The sequence below is a fragment of the Pinus tabuliformis genome, chromosome 6 (assembly GCF_031772625.1).
Source record: "Pinus tabuliformis cultivar Carrire ecotype Pingquan chromosome 6, CPIR1, whole genome shotgun sequence".
NCBI classification, from domain to species: Eukaryota; Viridiplantae; Streptophyta; class Pinopsida; order Pinales; family Pinaceae; genus Pinus; species Pinus tabuliformis.
This window is the reverse complement of record NC_142292.1, coordinates 1,829,385,956-1,829,408,914: the sequence shown is the minus strand read 5'-3', so window position 1 is coordinate 1,829,408,914 and position 22,959 is coordinate 1,829,385,956.

Genomic DNA, 22,959 nt, shown 5'->3' with positions numbered 1-22,959 from the left:
GATATGTGTCGCAGATATCAAATCGCGTTGAACTCGAAGAAATGCATCTTCTATGTTCCCTTTGGAATCTTGCTGGGTTACGTGGTGTGCAAGCAAGGGATTATGGTGGACCCTGTAAAGATTACATTCATTATGAATTTGGAGGCCCCAAGGAACGTTAAGCAGTTGCGCAAGATGCTCGGACATATATGATATTACAGAAAATTTATCAAAGCATATGCTCAAATTACCGTGGCTATGGAGAAACTGCTGAAGAAGAATGCAACATTCTATTGGGACGAAGAATTTCAGCACAACTTAGATGTTTTGAAAGAAAGTATGGTCACCATGTTGGTCTTTGTATTCCCAGATTAGAAGAAGGAATTTCACGTACATGTGGATGCCTCTTGTATTGCGTTGGGTGTATTATTAATGCAAGATGGTGAGGGAGAAATGGACCACCCTATAGCCTTCACGAGTAGGAAATTATTGAAGGCCAAGAAGATTTACTCAACGACTAAGCATGAAGGATTGGCCATAGTATACGTGTTGCAGAAGTTCAAGCACTATCTGTTAGGAGGGAATTTCAAGATGTACAGAGATCATTCTGCCTTGAAATACCTGGTGAATAAGCCTTTGTTGGGGGGGGGGGGGGAAGATCTGCAGATTGTTCCTTCTATTCCAGGAGTATGACTTTGAAATAATTTTGAAGCGAGGAAGGTTAAATGCAGGGCCTGATCATTTGTCGCGGATCGAAATAGGAGAGAAACCTAATAATTTGGAGGAAGGATTTCCAGACCCATAGCTCTTCATGGTGCGCATAGCAGATAACCATTTTGTTGATATTATTCACGTTTTGGCTATCCAGATGTCACCAAAATGGTATACAAGTTAGCAAAAGAAGGAACTAGTGGTATGTGCGGAAGACTTTTCAGTGATTGTGGGACATCTGTATAAGCTGGGTGCCGATGAAATATTGTGAATATATGTGCCTTATTTTGGGAGAAATATCATTCTCATTGAAGCTCATGGAGGGGCTGAGGGATGACATTATGCAAGAAAGGCGACTGTGCAGAATATTTTGCGTGCAGATCTCTAGTGGCCAACACTGCATAAGGATTCCAAAGCATATTGTAAGGCATGCGATGCACTTTAGAGAATGGGTAGACCATCGCAAAGGGATGAATTTCCATTACAACCTCGAGTATCATTGCAGCCATTTGAAAAATGGGAGATTGATTTTGTTGGGCAAATTCAACCCCCAAGAAAGAAAACTAGTGCACGCTATATCATCACCACGATGGAGTACCTAACCAGATGGGAAAAGGCATAACTGGTTAAGGATTGTACGACAACAAATTTTTTGTTTGAATATGTCTTAACCAGGCTTGGCTACCTGAAAGTGTTGATGAGCGATAGAGGTACACACTTTCTGAATGAAACAATCAACGCGTTAATAGAGGAATTCTAGGTCTACCACCAGAAGAGTACACCATATCACCCACATGCCAATGGAGCTATTGATGTGTTCAACAATATTTTGGAAAACGTGTTGACAAAGATCTACAATGCGCAGCAAAATGATTGGGATGTGCGAGTACCTATAGTACTATGGGCGTATAGGACTACTTGCAAGAAGCTGACAGGAAAAATGCCATTCAAATTGGTCTATGGGGTAGAAGTTGTAATGCCAATGGAGTATATTGTGCCTATTATGTTAGAGTAAGTTAGTTTAGCCTATCACTAGTGAACAAATATGCTCTTACAAGGTGTTGTTAGAGTGTCAAGTCAATTTTCTGACACTTCAGTGAATCTTCAGAAAAAATTTGGTCACTGCTTGTTGATGTTTAGGTCATTGATGCTCCCTTCACTTAATCATGGTCTTCATCACTCATCATGGTCATTGTCTTCTTTGAGGTATCATATCTTCATTTAAGTGTCTTGGGTCATGAAATGGTCAAATTCTTCATTTTAGGTCATGGTCTAGGGTTTCAATCCATGTGTCATCATGATACCATATGTAAAAACAAAAACATGTCCATCATGTGATTTAGTGGTTAAAGGGAGTTATCATATTTGGAAAGAAAAATAAATGTAAAGGTAATGTTTTATTTCAAATAAGACAATGTTACTCTACACTACCTCACCTCATCATTTCACATAGGGAATTATTTGTTTCAAAATATGTTTCTTACCAAATGGAGAATAATTTTACAAAAGTGAAAGAGGATTTTGTCCATTATAGTCCAAGGAATATAAACCTCCTTCAGTTTATGCACAAGTATCATGATTTGAGGGAAATTCTCAAACTACACTTGCAACGGGAGAGTCGTTACAATTCTGGACAACTTGACTTAAAGACATTTTTATCAGTGATTTGGAGTAGGTGTTGGTAGTTCTTAAGGACTCTATTATGTAGTAGACATCCTAAGCTTTCCAATGGTACCTTCAGATGGTGATTTGGATTAGTGAAAGGTATCCAAAAGTGATTTGCAAGTTGGTGTTGCGTTTCTATCAAAGGACACCCGGGGTTTTTGGTGTGAACTTGGGAAAATCAACTTGTCTCCTTGATGAAGTGTCCAAATTACATGCTTGAGGTGTCGATCATGTAGTAGGCTTCAAGATATTTCCATCAAGCTATCAATTTCATAATTTGGAATAGTTTAAGGCCTACAAAAGGGGTTTAAAAGTTGGCACTGTGCTTCTGTGAACTGGGCTGCACTTCTGGAGGTGGCACCGCGCTTCTGTGAAATGCACTGCGCTTGTGCTAGAGCAGCCCAAAACTCATCCAAAATCACCCAAATTTTGATTTTAATCTTGCAAATCTATTTCTTGCTATTCTAATCTTGTTCACAAGTAAGTATAAGTCTTTTGCTCATCTTTTTCCTTAGACAAGATGAATGCAAATGCAAGTTCTCTTCATCTAGGGTATGGTGAAATTTTCATGTTGTAAGCATTAGCGTAACTGATGGTTTGGTTAGTTTTGATATTAAAACATGTAAATATTATACCTCACACCTCTTTACATGCTTAAAACACCCTTTGATTCACTAAATAACTTATCAATCATCAAATTGCCTCACCCTTACCTAAACCCTAGCTCATACCTAGCATTTTTAGCAGATTTCCTAGTAGCTCTATTTTTCAATTTATCCTAGTCATTTATTTTCCTCATTTCACTCCATCTAAGCTTCCTAAGTTTTCTACAACCCTTATCCATCTCCAAAAATTCCCCTATCATCATCTCCCTTCCCTAACTCCCCCATTTCATCACTTCCTTCCTTGAGCAAGAAAATAGTCAGCTTAAGACTAAATAGTTGATCATGGAGAAGAAGAAGTCCAAGATGCTACATAAAGGAGGCAAAGGTAAAGTAGTGTTGGATCCTGGTGAACATGATGAACAGGAAAAGCAGGTTGAAAAGAAAAATCCAAGGACAAAGGGTCTTAAAAGGCATTGAAGAAAGAAAAAGAACAAAACCTACTGAATGCAGACTTGGACATTGAAGACAGAATTGCTTTGGAAATCAGTGAAGACAAGGAGTTTTGGATTGAAAAGATCAATTTTCACCTAGAGAAGCTCCTTGAAAAGGTTAACAGGGATAACAAGTTGCAAAGGAAGATGGCCATCCATTATTACACAAGGAATCAGGTTGTTAAGGTGATAAATAAGCAGTTAAAGGCCAAACTCAAAGAAAACCCTAAAAAGTAAAAATGAGAAGGAAAACTTAGATATGCTTGCTGAGGCATCCATGAGAGCTTAATATACCTCATTTTTCACTTCTGGACCAATTTTGGGAGTTTTCTAAGCATTTTTGTTTTTGGTGAATTTTGATGCAAAACTGAGAAATTGAGTTAGTTACAGAAGAGTAGTGCCTTGGCGCTGCACCTTTTCCTTAGTGTTAAGGGAATAAGTCCCCTAGGTCTTTGGGTCAGAACCCTAATAGAGAAAGAGTAATCTACAACAAGAAACATGCATACAACTCATGCAACATGCTTAAATAAACTAACCATGTGAGTATCAACATACTCGAATGTCCTTCGTTTGGGTAGTTCCAGTCAGGGTTCGAACCCTCTGCAACTCCTGATGATTATCGAATCTGCAAATCAACCAATTCGAATACACATAGCAGCATATAGATGAAGCATTTTAGTGAAATAAACTTTGTATCATATAAGTAAATGGTTATTTATACCTCAAAATAGTAATTCATACATAAACCATAACAATAACATCTGATGCATAAACAAAGTCGATATCAGGAACAAGACAATGTTTTATTATTATTATTGTAGACAACTATAAAAAACATGGAAAGAGTTCACCTGAGTCTTCCTCTTCTGGCTCCAAGCAGAACCGTCCTCCGAGTCTGTCCAGTCCCAGTCTTCAACAACCTCCTTCCATAACCAATACCATGATATCTCATATAAGTGGGAGAATATCAACACTCAAGGAAACAAGGGTTTCTTGAACTTGGGGAAGTGCTTGAAGCATAGGGATACTTCAAACTTGATCAGGGGATAATCTCAGTATAGTAATTCTATCCTTTCTCTCCTCCTCAAGGCCTTCCCATTGAAGTATTTTTATACTTCTCCTAAATTAGTTTTTTAGTTGGGAAACAGTTGGGAACAGTTTGGCCACGGGCACTAGGAGGTAATCAATAGGTAAAACCCATGGTCTCCCTCCATAATTAAGGAAATTGAATTTTTTCAAGTGTTTTAACACATATAAGTGGGTTGGGTATAGAATAACCCACATGTACACGCTTTTATCACAGGGCAAAGTAGTGTACAGGAAGTAAAACATTTTTTTTTAAATATTTGGACCAAGTCTGGAAGGAGGGGTTGCCCTAGGCCATAAACCAAGCATCACAAATACCAAGGGTGATATTTGGAGCTATAACAAATTCCACCTAATATGAGGTCAGAAGGGGTACATGATGGCCAAAATGTATTAATTATATGGAAAGGAAACCTGTCAAAAACTGAGGAGGAATTCACCAGATTTTTTCCTGCCAAGCCATCTAAGAGAAGATAAAAAAGAAACAACTGTCTGAGGTGGACATACCCATGCTCAGAGAAAGTAAAGCATGTCCGCATATCAAGTACAAGCGGATCCACTATGTATACAAGTATAAAGAACTAAAAGTACATAATGGATCATCTGATCGTGATTGAACAAGTACATATTTGAATATCACATATAAGAAGACGATCAATGAAGCTGATCACTGATGTCAAAAAATTGATCCCAATAGTACCAAATGAACATGATGGAATAATATGATACTACATCGCTGTTGTTGGGAAAAGTATCTATTCAGAACGCCCCTATCCCACTCTAAGGTGTGATAGTGCCTTAGCAACAAACAAGGAAACTTATTTGAGTATTTCTTCTTTATGAAATGTAAATGAGGAGGAAGGATGTAACTAACCTGTGTCTTCCGCTAGTTTGTTGATCCAATCGCTCCTCTCTTCAGTGGCTCCCAGCTCCCTGCTCCCTCACCGGCCCAACTTCACTGAATTCCTGCAAGATCACAAGAGAGAGAGAGTACATGAAGATATATATATACATTCATAAAAAGCTCAAGATCAGATTAAGCTAAACATGTAAGTATAACAAAACATAATTGATACACAGCATGTAGGAGAAACTCAAATAGTTTGTTGATAGAATAAGAAAGTCTAAGAGGAGATACAACCAAGTGAGTTCCGATCCAGCATCTACCTCCCAGCAAAGGAATCCTTTCCTCTCCTCCAACAAAGCATAAATCACCCAAAGTACTAATCTCAATCTCAAACCAACATCAATTCTCTGCAAAGTACAAAATTCCAGCCTCCTAGATCTCTGGGATGAGGGATCCATATATAGATGTAAGCAGAGAGGATGAGTCAGCTTATGTTTTGACTTGTGGCTTCTCTCTGTCAGTTCTTGCTTCCACTTGGAGGTTGAGAGCCTCTTACTCATCATTAGTCGAATTCATTGAGGCAAGTGTCACTGGAGAAGATTCTAGAAGCTTCCATGGTCTTTCCACCTCGTTGAATGAGCTTACCATTTGTCATTTCCCGCTCAACGCACCTCGGTAGTGCATCCAAGTGCGTTGCAACGCACCTAGCCAGCGCATTTGGGTGCTTTGCAACGCAGGCAGCTAGTGGAGCTTCTGAATTGATCCTGATTTGACTAGTTCTGAGTGATTTTTGGTGGAGAGCTTCTGGGAGAAGCTGTCATTGGTTGACCTTGTTCCTTTAGGATCTGTAACAACATCTTTAGGGACTTTGGATCCCTTGAATTATGGACATTTCATGCTTATAGCTGTAAGGCACAAAAATGTCTATAACAGTTGCCCCCTAAAGTATGAGGCCGTTTATCGGGTGAAATGCTTTATTAGGAGGATCCGAAGTTCATTCAATGCTGGGAGGAGACCTGTAATAAGATACAATACAATACATTATTTTTCATACTGTGTTCATGATCTAGCTGAGGCGGGCATTCCCATGCTCAGCTTTATAAATTCATTTTTATGTACATAGGACAGACAATCATCTGATGGTAGACTGATGATTCTGATGAAATCATCATCCTTTTGGTAGGATGATTATCTGTTCTGCAGTGCTGTACATGTCAATGTCTTTATTTTTCCTGAATATATATCGCAGCCCGGATGGATGAAACTAGATCTGGGGTCTTCAATCTTGTCCGATCTTCACTCTAAGTACAAGTCGATCCATGTGAGAAATGTTTTGAAGTCGAACATGGAAAGACATCGCTTGATTACCAGTCAATGATGTAAACTGTTAACAAGCGCGAGAGAAATCACCGATAATGATAATGACCCTCAAGGTACTACAGTACAATTCACGTGGTGTGAATAAAGGACTTGGCGTCGAACACCACACAAAATCTTTCGGTCGAAGGTCATTGATGTATGCCTGTCGCCGGAAGTGAGAAACTTGCCATTGAGGCATGCAAACTTCAAAGTACTGAAGGGGTTGTTCCTAGATCAACTTCTTGGATAATGAGCTGATGTCGACAAGAAGCGATCCGTCAAAGGAGGGCCTTGATGTATCCCACATCAGTGACACGGAACGGAGCAAATGATTTTGATGGAGGTGAAAACGATCTGATGATATATGGTTCAGGGTGGCGGTCATGAAAGAATGAAGGATAATGTATGGTAGTGGATGGGACACCGTTGACTTCTCTGGATGACTTCTCTTGAACATATCGTCGACCCTTATGTGATGGATTGGTAGCATTTACCCCAAAGGTGGATGGTATGGCGAGACCATGGTGATGTGACCGGTGAATGAAACAACTCAACCCGACTCAGGCATGGAGTGGAAGTGTCATGTTCAAGAGCGACTTGCTACCAATAAAGGTTTTTTGAGTTTCTTCCCAATTTTTCCCCAGTCATTGCTGACCAGTACCTCTTTATTTTTGTCAAGCTTGAGGAGGATAACATATGCTTGTTCTATAATTTGCCCTTCGGGCAAACCCATCGCTATGTTTTAACGAGCCTAGCGATAGTGAAACTCGTTCTCGTCTAAAGACAAGTTTGTCGCTATTAATGTTTTTAACGAGTCTAACGACAAAGATAACTCGGTCCTTTTCATTTTTAGAGAGTCTGAAAAGGTACGTAAAGTTAACTCCGAAAGTCCTTTTTCGTCATCTAATCCCTTAAGTCTGAAAAAGTATAAAACAATACAGAAGGGATGAATTTTCGATAGTTTTAACGAGCCGAACAAAACAAGCGCTCGATCTTTTTGTGCAATAATCCCTCAGGTCCAAAAAGATTAAAATCTAGAGGAGGGATAGCTCTTCCGGTCGCTTTAATGAGCTAGAAGGCCAAAACTCGGCAATCTTTTCATATTTTACGAGTCAAATGAAAAGAGCTTAAAGAAGACTCGTCTTTTGAGGAACGAGTGATAAAATGGGTAGCAGCTGATTCCAGGTAAGGGTTGGAATTTTCCAAGCACGGAAGTGTCACAAGGATGGCTTAGTGAAATCACTCTTCGCAGCTGTTCCTCAAAATGGGTAAACAATCAAATGGAGGTGAATGATCGGCCAATTGAAAAGTGGAGGTGACGGTGCAAACACGACCAAGGCTTTAATGGCTGCTAATGTTACATTCACGGTGGTTATTTACCGGAGGGTAGTTCATTTTTTAACGAGCTTAAACACGGGTTGAAACACTTGCTCAATCTTATGTTTATTTTTTAACGAGCATGAACTATGTGCTAAAACTGCTCGATCTTATGTTTATTTTTTAACGAGCATGAACTATGTGCTAAAACTGCTCGATAATCCAGTCATATGATAAGAATGTCTCATGTAAGATGCCATTTTTTATGGAGCTTGCGCCTTACAAAGCTATGCCCCGCATCCTTTCGTTATGCAAGTTCGGAAACGACTAATCCTACGAGTTTAAAGGGTTAGACCTACGGGTTTAAAGGGAGGACCTAAAAATTTAAAAAAATAAATAGCCGCCCCTTGCTTGCACTCCAAAAGGTTTGCATGCCCCCAGGTATAAAGTATGGTTTCAAGGTTACCCCTTCTTAGTCCAATAAAACATTTGTTTTACCGAGAGAGGCCTACCTCTTTCAGGTTACCAAAGATTGTCTCATTTGTGCAGCAAACAAACATTTCTTCGGCGATGTCTACCGAGATAGACAAAGGTGAGTGACAACGAGCGCAAAACACATAACTTTGACAAGAGAATCTTATTCTAGAATAACCCCTCTTCCAAGACGGACGGGGTACAGACTAGTCATATTCTCCCGCGGAAACCTACCATATACCCGAAGTTTTCCTGCCGAAGCAGACCAGGACGCATGCCCCCTGGGTTCCAGTCATATCCCTCCGAATTACTCGCGCTCATCAGGAGGACGGACCATGGGTTGAGACATTTCTTGCGTGAAGAGACCATTTAGGGACGGTATATGACTATTTGCGATGCGTGATCCGGGAAATGAAAGCTGGTCCACGAGCTTGACCACTCTTCCTTCGTGCGGAAAACACATTACTCTAAAGAGTGAGGAGACGATGGCTCCCATGCAATATATATAGTCTCGTCCAAGGAGTAGGTTATAATCCAAGGGTCCTTGAACGACTATCACGTTCATTTGAACGGTCTTCCCTTTCAATGTGATAGGCACATTGGGGAGGATCCCTAAAGGTCGACTGGTTCCTTTATCAAAGCCTGTCAGATTTCTCATTTCAGGCAAAAGCGATGGCGAACCAAGTGCTTTCCAAGCAGTAGAGGAAAGGATACTCACAGATGCCCCCTCATCAATGATGGTGCCAGCCATGACCATTCTGTATATTTGGATGATAATTTTGAATGGTATGCTTGCTGGCAAATGGGGTCTGCCTAGTTGGTTCCAGTTGAAGGAGACAACTAGGTTGCTTGGTGGTGGGACCGAGTAGACGGCCGGGTATCGCTCTGACGAACTTCCTTCCTGCGATAAAGGAATGGGGGGATTGCCCCCATGCTCGTTGGAGTCTGTGTTGATGAAGAGAATTTGGATGGTGTCATCTTTATCCTCTTCAGTGACTGTATCATTCGAAGACAAAACCTCTGAAGGCAAGACCGGGTCAACTGCCGCCTCGACCTTTTGACTTTCGTCAGGTATGGATTCAGCTGGTTCATCTTCAATGACCGGCACTTCAGCTGACCACTTGAGCGGGCCAGCTGGATTTTCAACTAACGAAGGACTTCGCAAGAGTTTTTTATATCCAGGAGGAAGTTGTAATGGTGAAACCGGACGATCATCCAAAACTCTTTTCGCTTCGTCTAAGAAGGGACAACGGTGGATGGCGTGGTTGCCTTCGCACAGTTTACAGGGAGATCTAGCTCTCCCTTTTTTTCCTGGGACTTCACTTTCGCTAGTTGACGGTGGGCTTCCAACATGGCTATCAGAGGTTGACGCCACCGAATTGTGCAAACGGGGAGACCAGTCCCTTAGTATCCGAGGGATGCAGGGACAATCTCTGTGAAAGTGGTCTCCCTTGCATATGACACATGGCGATTTAGGCCTAGTCAGTGCTGTGTGTGGATTTTCGTTAGACGCCACTCGTTTGCCCCCAGTCGCTTTTGGCTCCTTCTTCTTCTTCTCTTTCTTCTTCTTTTCCTTCTTCTCCTTAGGAACTTGGTTTTTATCTTTACCAGTCCCGTCAAGCGAAGAGGAAGGAGGAGAGGAAGAATTAGAGGAAGTAGAAGGCTGGTGGGTAACTCTGGACTGGTCTAACTGCTGATTCGACTGTTCAGGAATAGTGGTGTTCTGAACGACATTGGTTGAGAAGAGCCAGACCGGCAAGACAATTGTCAGTCCTGGAAGCGACAATGTGGCCATATGGGGCGCACCAACATCTCCCCAAGAGGAGAAGGGACTAGGATTTCCACCAAGGGGAATTCCTTGGTTGGTGGGCTCCATTTTCTCAACCTAAAGATCAACGCAGGAAAAAGGGTATGAATATTCCGTTTAAAATAAATTTTAACGACGCTTGGACACAACTTGCTTTTTCAATTTTAAAGAGTCGAGAAAAAGCAAAGGATGACTCTAGTCTCCTTCAATGTTTTAACGAGCCCGAAGTGACAAATGCTCGGATGGAATTTTTCCGTTATAGAGTCTGAAAAAGGCCAAAAGGAACTGCTCTGGAGATCTAGGTAGAGGGTGTGCCAAACTTTTCGCAAAACCGCAAAATACTTTTTAAGGTACGGGCGGTCAATCTTCCCGAATGCTGTGTTCAGTGCATTGCGATCAGTAGGGCGACCGACACGGCTTCCTATGGATAAAGGTTTTATGCCTATAGGGGTCTCCCAATATATACTCGATGGTACGTGGGAGCACAATCCGTACTGGCACTTATCGTCTCTCAGGAGGAATCACCCAACCATCAGTGAGGCGACCAGTGACCAGGTTTTACGACGTCGGAACACGTCTCTAGCCTAGACCTCTATGTTGTGCGTTAAGTTACAAAGCGTTGTTAAGTTCATTCAATTTATTTTAGGTTGATCTTTCTTAGAAGTTTTCCTTTTTGGATCACCACGAGATGTATGATACAATTCCTAAATGCAGTCTAAAGATGATAAGCAAGCTTTTATATCTTTTCAACAATGAAAATCCTAGCTACAAGGGGAAAAGAAAGACACAATCTTTTCTCAAAGAGAAAAGAGCACACTGTAAATGCACTTTTCCTAAATCAACATACAAACTGTCAAAATGCAAATGCACAAATGCATGTATTTGTTTTCACTTTCTTAATATTGATGCCTAAAAAGAAAGCTGTTGTACAAATTTGAATTCGATTTCAAGTGAAAAACACAAACAAGCTTCTTTCGAAATCAAAAAGAAGATTACGAAACTTTATGATTTTGAAGTAAATACTTGTTTCGACACTAGAAATTCACAAATTCAAACCAAAAGACAAAAGTAAAAGCGTAATCAACTGTGAACAGCAAACAAACTCACTCCTAAGATCAAAACGACACTTACGATAGGTCTAGATCTAAGGGCGACAGTATGACACCTTACTTTTGTAATGGGAAACTGCAAATGATGTAACAAATACACAAAGAAAAAATACAACTTCTTTATACAACTGAGGCGGAATTAAGGCAGAGAAAAGGGGTTTTCAGATAGGTACACACACTGATAACAGGCTGCAAAAAACAGAGATAAAATTGAGCAAAAGGAAGCAGGGAACCACAGCTGCACAAGGCAAAGGCTGATTAGCGCACCCCCAACACAGAGAAACTAAAATTCAGCGCAGGTAGCCCTCTCGGGACCTGCGTTGAAATGCAGAACCTCTTCACAGAGTCTGCGCTGAAGCAGAAACGAGAATTGTCTCTGGGTTCTGGGTCACGGTTTGCAGTTTAATCTACAGTTTTTGGCTGGATAAAAGCTATCAATTAGGTACAATTAGGAGGATGATTTAAAGGAGGACTAAGATCTATCACAAAGGGCTATTAGAGCACTTGTGGATCAGTTTGTTCAGATCATAAACAGGCCCAGTGAGTGGACTAGAGTGACAGATCTCTACTTTGCATTTGTAAATGGCAAATGCAGTTCGATTCAACACTCCTAAGTTTATGAGAAGAACAACAATAGAAACACAAATAAACTAACTAGATACGCTCCCCAGTGGAGTCGCCAATTTGTTGTTGGGAAAAGTATATATTCAGAACGCCCCTATCCCACTCTAAGGTGTGATAGTGCCTTAGCAACAAACAAGGAAACTTATTTGAGTATTTCTTCTTTATGAAATGTAAATGAGGAGGAAGGATGTAACTAACCTGTGTCTTCCACTAGTTTGTTGATCCAATCGCTCCTCTCTTCAGTGGCTCCCAGCTCCCTGCTCCCTCACCGGCCCAGCTTCACCGAATTCCTGCAAGATCACAAGAGAGAGAGACTACACGAAGATATAGATATACATTCATAAAAAGCTCAAGATCAGATTAAGCTAAACATGTAAGTATAACAAAACATCATTGATACACAGCATGTAGGAGAAACTAAAATAGTTTGTTGATAGAATAAGAAAGTCCAAGAGGAGATACAACCAAGTGAGTTCCGATCCAGCATCTACCTCCCAGCAAAGGAATCCCTTCCTCTCCTCCAACAAAGCATAAATCACCCAAAGTACTAATCTCAATCTCAAACCAACAACAATTCTCTGCAAAGTACAAAATTCCAGCCTCCTGGATCTTTGGGATGAGGGATCCATATATAGATGTAAGCAGAGAGGATGAGTCAGCTTATGTTTTGACTTGTGGCTTCTCTCTGTCAGTTCTTGCTTCCACTTGGAGGTTGAGAGCCTCTTACTCATCATTAGTCGAATTCATTGAGGCAAGTGTCACTGGAGAAGATTCTGGAAGCTTCCATGGTCTTTCCACCTCGTTGAATGAGCTTGCCATTTGTCATTTCCCGCTCAGCGCACCTGGGTAGTGCATCCAAGTGCGTTGCAATGCACCTAGCCAGTGCATTTGGGTGCTTTGCAACGCAGGCAGCTAGTGGAGCTTCTGAATTGATCCTGATTTGACTAGTTCTGAGTGATTTTTGGTGGAGAACTTCTGGGAGAAGCTGTCATTGGTTGACCTTGTTCCTTTAGGAGCTGTAACAACATCTTTAGGGACTTTGGATCCCTTGAATTATGGACATTTCATGCTTATAGCTGTAAGGCACAAAAATGTCTATAACATCGCAACTTGGATGCCAGCATATAAAATGTCATTGTGAAGGACTGCAACATATAACGTGGAATGGTGTCAACTAGCAGCAACAGGAGCAACTGGCAAGTGAACCAAAGAATGCTGATGCAACCCGAGGTCTTCACCAACCGCTGTGGTACATTTCTACACAATGGGAATAAATGATCTAAAGTCGACCATGTGAGAAATCGTTTGATTATCGATCATTAATGTATACCATTAACAAATGTGAGACTACTCACCGATAATGATAATAAGAGTCAAGGTACGCAGTACAATCTAACAAGTGTGAATAGATGAGTTGAAGTCGAACACCTAGAAGAATCTATCAATCAGGAGACAATGATGGTTTCCCACTATCGATACCGAAGGATCTGCCATTGATGACTACAAACCCTAAGGTATTTCCAAATGAACTCTAGATCTTTGCCCCAGAGCAATGAGTCATAGTCGATAGGAAAAAATCCGCTAAAAGGAAGGCATTAAGGCATCCTTCATCAATCTAGTGCAAGTGTGACCCGTAGGCCAATAATGTGGAAGGAATCAAACGAAAAATATGTAGTAACCCGACCAAAGCATGTTTCCGGCATACACAAGATGTAGCTAGCACACTATAGAAACCCTATGAACAAACCAATATTGAAAGCTGACACAGAGACTAGGAATCCATCAATACGGTCAAATGGAAACCAAGGCACTACACGAATCCCAATGTGTGATAATGAAAGTTGGTGTCGAACACAAGGGAAACCACTCAGTCAAAAACCCATGATACTGATCGATGCCAAGCACAAGGTGACCTATCAATAATGAAAATAGGGCCAAGGTACAGCTCTAGGCCTGTACTTAGAGTAATATGTCGTCGTCGATAAGGAAAAGACCCACCAGCAAGAAGTCAATAGAGACCTTCTCAAGCCGGCATGAGTAAAGGACCAATATAACTGATGTGATGAAAAATAAGATACTAACAACCAGGGATGGCCGACTGAAAAATAGGTCAAGAGACACTGCAGAGAGGCCGACTTAGGTTTACTTCCCTTGAAAAAAAGCATGACTCAATGATGACTATGTGGTAGCATATGATAACTCTGTATAAGTTCGTCATGCAGGAGGCACGAATGAACTCTCCATATGATTTGAAGAGATAACCAATTGGAGGAGAACTGACTCAATAACAAGGTTAAGGTGTACCTAAGTCAAACTAAATCCCGCCCAAATGGAGGAGAGACTTTCTTTTGAGTGCTTTGTTCAAGGGCGACACAATTGACTATAGTTGCAAACAATATATGGAAATGTTGTCCCGTTCCTGCTCTTTTTGGAATATATAATTTTTTTTTTTGTCTTTTTCTTTAAGTCAGAAAAAGAATAAAAGAATGCTATAGTACAGTGGAAAGAACGAGTGTCAGTGAAACAGATGATCTAGTTCTTGGGATGGGAACATTTGTATGCTCAATGTAGGGAGGCGAAGCTGGTCAAGGACACTCAAAGGGATGTTCCTTCCACGGGTCTGAGGGTGTGTCAAGTTGCAGAAGCTAAGGGATTGCATGTTCGAGTTTGCAAAAGACATGGTCAAAAAGTGGCTTAAACATGAGTCCAAGTGAAGCTGGCTCAAGGCCAAAAGGTGTAAATGGTCAAAATGCAATGCAGTAGTACAACTCAACACAAAGGAGCCTCTAGGGTATAAGGCCAGAACGAAGCGAAGAAGCAAAGAGGAATGAGTCTTCAACGCATAAGTCATGGTGGGACTAAAGAGGACCCCCTAGCCTGCTCAATAAAACAACGTGGGCAACCAACGTCAGTGAGGTGCTAACTATGATGCCCATGTAAAGGATGGATCTACCATCATGTCATGATCTAAAAATCGGCAAGTGAACATGGTTTACTAAGCATAACATGATGGGATCGACCCTATGGCAAGTGTATTGACAAATGGAGTCTAGTATGCAAAATGAAATGGAAAAATGGTTTCCCTAACCTATATGCCAGTGAGTAAATGATACCTGCCATGACGGGTCAGCAGTCATGGAACCGATGTGAAATTTCTGAAGAAACATCCAAAAGTCCTGAAAATAACCTATTCCTAATAATCCAAACTCACAAGTTAAAAGATTCATGAGATGAAAAAATTAAGATTTGAAAAAATTTGACATTTTCAAATCTATAAAATGACCTTTTGACTCACCATTTGTACCATTGGTGTTGAGAGCAAAGCTGTGGAGAAAAAAGAGAAAACTTTCTCCCTGAAGAATTGGACCGTTCAAATTGGATCAAAATCATTAGGTAACCCTCATTTCAAGCTTGCATTACTTTATGATTGTTTTTAGAAATTTTTATTGAGGTTTGACCATAGGAATTTATGTTAAAAATTTCAACGCGGTGTATACGTGGGTTGGATATTATAGACCCGCATATACGAAGGCCCTACACGCGACTGTGTATGAAAGGGACCCACGTATACGCAGTTTGATATTTCAACACAAAAATCTAACAGTTAAAACTTAATTTTCTTTCAGGATGACAATCATATGGAGAGAGAGGGAGCATACTACCATTGATAATGAAGTTATGAATGATCAGTAGGCATTAGATGCATTTAGGGGATGTGGCTTGTTGAAAATTGTCAAAATGCCCAATATGAAGGCCAACACCCGTTTGCTTGAATTGCTAATCCACTATTGGAGTATCGAAGATGATGCATTTATGATTGATCAAATGCCTTTGAGGATAGAGGTAGAGGATATATACTTTATCACTGGTCTATCTCAGAGAGGAGAAGTTGTATATTCGACTGGCCAGACATGAGGTATTCTTTCAGTGGAAGACTACGTACATATATACTGTCCTAGACATCCAGAAAAAATTGGAAGCTAGATTCTAATAAAACATGTGGAGAGCCTGTCCCTGAGGATCTTACTGTTCACCATAGCTAGGATAAACGGATCAACCTCATTGCACCAAGCGTCATGAGTATCCATGAGCTTGGCCATGGAGTGTCTCACCACTGTTTTTGATTGGTGTACACCTCTTCTTACCAATATGAAGAGCCAATTGTCCTCCATTCAGAAAGGACAGACCAAAAATTTTGGATATGGGACCATTTTGTGCTCCTTCTTCTTCGAGAAGGTTCCTGGGCTACGTCCTAGAGTACCAGTCTCTATCAGTATCCCCTGAGATCCTCGGATGGGTAGGTGGCCAACCTGATGAAACGCCTTGGAGGAGGGGACGTGCCAATGACTGCTTTCGATGATGAGTTCTTCTCCTAGTGGGAACAACAAATCATCACTGGAGATGATTATCCCTATGATAGCATGGATTTCAGAGGAGATCCAGATTTCGTGTTGCCACCAAACGCAGCATGGGGAGAGATAGGTAATCATGTTTTAAGTTTTTATTAATTTTTAAGATTTTTTGGTGTTTTTTAAGTATGAAAATGAACTTAAAGATATTTTTTATGGGATTAAAATACTGACATAAATATCATGTTCCAGATGTGGGTCTGGTACGACTAGATGGATTTCCATGACATAGGCGTCGCAGAAGAGGTGCCAAAGAGGAGGCTGCTGAGACAAAGAGGGTCTTATACACAGTCCAAAGAAGCTTGATGAGATTGACTCACCAGATATCGATGGTGGCCATAGAAGACCTACCTGAGGAGATGCAGCACCACGTGGTAGGAGTACCACAAGATTGGGTTCGTGTACTTCAGTGTGTGGCCAACACAGTAGTCACCTTCTTAGCTGCTCATCCTGAGCAGGGTCATAGACAGACTGGACATGATTATGGGCATTTAGTCCCAATTTTGTAATATTTTTGAAACACTTTATGTACACACGAGTAGTTTTATGATATATATATATATATATATATATATATATATACAGTTCCAAATTTTTGATGTTTGTTTTTATCTTGATGAATGAATGATATGCCAATCTAATGCTTGATTAGCAATAGAATCCACTAATGAATTTTTAGATCGTGGAATGTGCAAATAAGTAATAAAAACAAATGATCGTTGCAACATCATCACTCTCAAAAATTGGCGATATAAAAAAGGATCCCGAACCCAATAAATGTTATTTAATTATGACACTACTAGCTGCGAGTCAAGATACACTAATAATGAATCAATTCCATAAGAAATAGCTTCGGATAGTAAATTAATGACGGCAGTATATTCGACAATATTATTTGACGCAGAATCAATACATACACCCATTGACACCATCAACTGACTAGATGGATAATAAATCACCGAAGCTGCGGAAGCGAGATTCCGAGTGTGCCGACTAGCACCATCGGTGAATCCGAAATAGACCAAGTCATCCATAAACACTTGCCAAAGTAGATCAAAAAAGTGTCAATATCATAAAAAATCTCGATGAAATATATACAAAAATACAAAATATACAATGAAGCCATTGCCCGACTGTAGCCTAAGCAAAGTACTTCTTGAGGTAGAGCCCATTTCGAGGATCTGCCAACTTGTTCCCTTCAAAATTGACTAATTCATAAAGCCATTTTCCTAAAAATCGTTTCACTATAAAGGGACCATACCACATAGACTTGAATTTTCTTGCCCCCAAGGCATCTTTATCTTGGTCATAAACCAAGACAAGGTCGCCTTCAAAAAAGACTCGAGGACAGACAACTTTATTGTACGAAGTTTTAACGCTTTTCTTATGAGCCTCATTAACTGTCGCGACATCTCGATGCTGCTCATCAAGATGTTCCAAATGAAGGAGGCACTATTCAAGACACGACGTCTCTGGAAGGAGCTCAAGAACTAGCCCAAGGGATGGAATTTCACATTCAATAGGAAAAATAGATTCCAGTTCGTAAACTAACTGAAAAGGTGTAAAACCGGTGGTAATCTTTATCGAGGTTCGGTATGCCCAAAGAGCCGGATACAACATGAGATGCCAATTGGAGCGATTTTTGTCAATTTTCCTTTGCAGGATCGTCTTGAGGGACTTATTCATTGCTCCAACTTGCCCATTGGCTTGAGGATAATACGGAGACGAATGCTCCTGCCGGAAGCCCAACTTAAGAGCCAATTTGGACATCAGTTGGTTCTAGAAGTGACTGCCATGATCAGTGACAATCTCTCTTGAGATACAAAAACGTGAAATAATATGATTGAAGAGGAACAATGCCACTATCTCACTATTGTTTTTATAAGCAGGCATGGCCTCAGCCCACTTCATAAAGTAGTCTACGACCACTATAATGTACTTGTGATTCGCTGCTGAAGGCGAATTACAAGTAGTAAAGTCAATACCCCACTTTGTAAAAGGACCGATAGTGATAACAGAGAAAAGAGGAGCTAGATGCGCGTGCATCTTCCAAGTATAGACTTGACAAGGGTGGCAATGTTTGACCACTTCAATAAAATCTTTGAAAATCAAAGGCCAAAAGTAGCCGACACGCAAGATTTTTTTGGGATGTTGCAAGCCCAGATAGATGACCACCACAAGCTCCATTGTGGTAATCATTAAGAACAAAATTTGCTAACATTGCCTAAGGATTGAATCAACCCCTCAGTGATATAATGTATCACCAATGATGACATAGTTCTTAGCCAGGTGATATAATTTTTGATATTCATCCTTGGAGGAAGCAGGAGGGAAATTCGAAGTCTAGAGATAGATTATGATATCTCCATACTAGGGATCTTGTGAAGAGATGAGGAATATATGTTCATCTGGGAAAATTTCCTCATAAATGGTATCTTCTCCACAAGGTAGCTCGGAAATTAATTTTGCAAAAACTAATGATTTCTTACACTTGGCTGACAAGAACTCGAGATCAATTTTTTTGTAAAATAACAATCCATAGATTGCATTTGCCCCCAATCACTCGCCTACTGAGGAAAAATTGGAAAGGATTGACCGCTACTAAGACAAATGTTTTTCATAGCAGAATATAATGACGAAGCCGCTGGACAGCATGGACAACTGCCAAGGCCAATTTCCCAACTGGAGAATAGCGTATTTCAGGGCCTACCAAGCCTCAAGTCAAGTCGTAAATTACATGCTCCATGAGAGCATCATCTTCCTGAACTAGAACCATATTGGTGGGCTCCAGTATTGCAGCAATAATGCTGCAACTCCTGGGACTCCCTTCTTTACTTTTATCAGCCCAGTAGTTCGTAACAAACTTGGAAGCGACGGTGCTATATGCACAAGTACTAGCTCTTGCCGCAGACTGTCACTAGATCAACTGGCACAAGTCCGCTAGGAGCTTAAGACAACTTCTATGAGTTTTTAGAAGAAACTTTTAACTTTGATGGACAAAAGTAACTCAAAGGAAGCTAATCTACTTGCAGAAAGAGGCTGAAAGCTGAAAGGAAATGCAAACCCTAGAAAACCATAGTTTTACTGACTACCCCTACTGGTGCAAAAAAAAGAGGATGAAACTACAGAAAGGGATGCCATTGACTCTTGGGAAGGTAAAGTGCATGTGTCTAAGCTACTTCTACAGTGAAATCTAAAAAGGAACATCGTTTTGTATTGAGTAAAAATCATATGTGCATGTGCTTTAACTGTTTTTAACTGTGCAGAGGTTGGTTGGCGAAAGGAAATGGGGTAGGCGCTTGTAGGAGGTTGGGAAGGTAAGAAGGGGGCCTAAGGGGTCCCTAACACCCTTCCAGAGAGTTTCACAGTGTTCAGACCTCGAAAAACTGCTCACGTGATCTTCTACAGGAAATCTGCAGGGGTTCTACAGGATGTTCTACAGGATGTTCCGAAAGGGGATTTTGAAGGGTTGATGGTGGAAGAAAGGTGGAAAAGTGGAGATGGAGGTTGGATGAGGATGTGGAGGGGTCTAGGATCTGGAAAATGAAGCTGAGAAGTGATGAGGATGGTTGGATTTGTTCAAGGATGGATAGAGCAATGTTGCACAAGAATATGGAAATTAGGTCAAAGTGAGAAAATGTGGCAAACAAAGGGCAAGAATCTGAGTTAGGGGATGGAGCAGGTTGCACTGATGGAGGAAGGGTAGGCAGGGAGTTATCATAGGTGTTCTGCACACTATTTCTTGAAACTGACCAAACAAACACCATGCAAACCAAATATCTAGCTATTCTAACCTACTTTGACCTAGGAACCAGCAACCATGATGAACATAAATTCATTGGTAGAAAATCATGTAAAATAACTATGAAAACCAAGCAAGAATGGATCTAAGCATGTAATCGCATCTGGTATCAACTTTTGCATCTGAGAAACACTAGCAATTGCATGAAGAAGCAAGAATAATGTTTTTGTGGCAGCAAGGACACCTTGGTCTCATCTCATGGTCCCGAGGAGGGAGAGGTGAGATCCAGGGTTTCTTGATGGCCTTTTTTGAAGATCTTTTCTGTTACCAACCTATCAAATCACTCTGAAACATGAAAAGCTTTTTTAATCATCAAAAATGACCTAGGTAACCAAGCAAGATTTTAATCTACTAGCAGAAATTATTTTATGAAGACAACAAAAACATATAACAGTACACAGAGGAAAACCTAGCACTTGGGTTGGGCCCAATCCCAAGAGCTACAGGCTCCTAAGAAGAAGCTCAGAGCTGATGCAAACTAAAACTGATTTCCATTACTCAGAAAATAATCATATCACAAAAAAAATGTTTTACAGCAGAAGCTCCAAAATGAGTTGAAAGGTAGAGCAACACTAAAGTGCAAAATACAAAATGTTCAAAAAGTAAACTATAAAGGCTGGGAGCCTTCCTAATTATGCACTACGAGGACCTCCAACAGTCCTCCTTAATTCAAGGGGCTTGGCTGCTCAAAACTGCAAGTACTTAGCCACTTCACAAAAGCTGCTTGGCTGCCCTTGGAAATCAACTTCGGTGGGCTACTGAACTCCAAATTGATGGTGGAGAACTCGAGGAAGGGCCATTTAGTGCAGGAGACACCCTTCCTACGAATCTTCAGCCTTGTTCCCTCGTATTTGGCTGTCAAATGGCTAAAATATGCTTGACCTTGGTCCAAAAGTTGTCCAAAAATCTGCAATAAACACGTATTAGCCTTCATGGTCAAGTGACTATTCTCATTCATCCAATTAACATAAATATACTCAAAAGCATGCATAAAATATGAAGAATGGTGGATTCATGGAGAATAATAGGCAAAATGAGCCCAATAAGTTACCCATTTTTGGGGCTCATCATCACCCCCCTGCTAAATCGGTTGCTCATCCTCTGAGAAACTAATCTATCTCATCATCTTTGATTGCTTTGACTACCTCTCTCACATCCAAGGCCTCCGAGGTTATGTTTTTTTCTCATTCATGAAATCCTGCTTTTCTTTCTACTTCCTCCCACTGCCTGTGTTCCTCTTCTTCTTTGACTCCTTCCAGCAGTCATAAAAGCAAGGGAGGACTGAACTTCATGCCGATCCAGTTGGGCTGCAAATTTTGCATTGACTATTTATAGAGGGGTACCCTTGCCAAGGCCTCCCTCATCCTGGTTGGGGAGTAGTATTCTCTTATTTTTAGACTGTGGGGCAGTGTGTTCCACCTCCTTGTGCAAGCATGATTGCAGTTATCCCCCAACAGTCTTTCCATGTCCTCAAAGTGAGCAATGGCTTGAGCTTGTCGTTCAATGTAATCTAGTAAAACCTGAGGGTTGTTGGCCAGGTGCTGATGGGTATATATTAAAGTTGATGTATCCTTTGGTTCTGCCCTGATCATGAGTGGTTCACTTAGCTCTCTGTTCATAATATTCTGAATCTTTGTTGCCCTCTTTTCCTCATGATTTAACCAAGAGGCCATGGCCATAAGTTGCACATCTCCCAATGTAGCATTGGGTTCCCACATAGTCATGTTTGGAAGGGCCAAGTTGTGTAAATAGAATTTAGATAACTTGGCCTTATCTTCTGCTGAGCCGCTGTCACACAAAGTCATGAATTGATGGTAATTTTGAAATGGAATGGTGCCCCTTTGGGCCAAGGTGTTAATCTGGAACTGCAACCATTGATCTTTAAGATATAAGGAATATGACTTGGCAGATTTCCTACACTGCAAGGCCTCTACTGCCCAGATGGCCATGCAGGCCAGTTGGGCTTCCTTCTCTTATACCTGTTGCTTTAGAGACTATATTTCCTCTGCTGCCTATGACTCCTTCTCATGTAGCTGTTTTGTTAGTGCCTCAACCTCAGCCTGCAGCCCGTCCACTCTATGTTGTTCATCAGAGGTTTCTTTGTCTGCTGGAGGCTTTTCCTGTTGCTGCTATTCTCCTAGAATGGAGGGCCTGTCTTCCTTATAACGTCCCTGTAGCCGTAGCTACTGTTTCAGCAGCTCGTTCTCTTCCTGTAGTTTGGCCCTTTGACTGCTTCCCACATGCTTCATCATGTCCAATTATTTCCTTGACTCCTTGAGTTGTTCTTCCAGGTGGACTATGCCTGCCACACCCTTGGACTTGGAAATCCTCATCCAAGTGTGAGTCCTAATTCTTTCTTATTCCAGTGCAAAGAAGAGTGGCACCGCAAATTTCTGGGGAATTATTTTCCCAACTTCTAACAGGTTATAGTATGAGCTCAAGCTAGGCTGAGGGCTTGGTTCCAATATTTCCTCTGTCTTTTCTTCTTCCTGTGATTGTTTGGCTGCCTTTTCCTCCAATTGCTCGAGTTTCCTGTAGATATTTCTCAGCTTCCTGTAGAGCTTTCTTTGAGTCCATCGTCTTAATTCTCTCTCTCCAGGTGGAGGTTTTTGGGCTTCCTCGTTCATAGGTGACGGATATCTTTGAAGGAGACCCTTCTTTTGGTTTAGGTGTT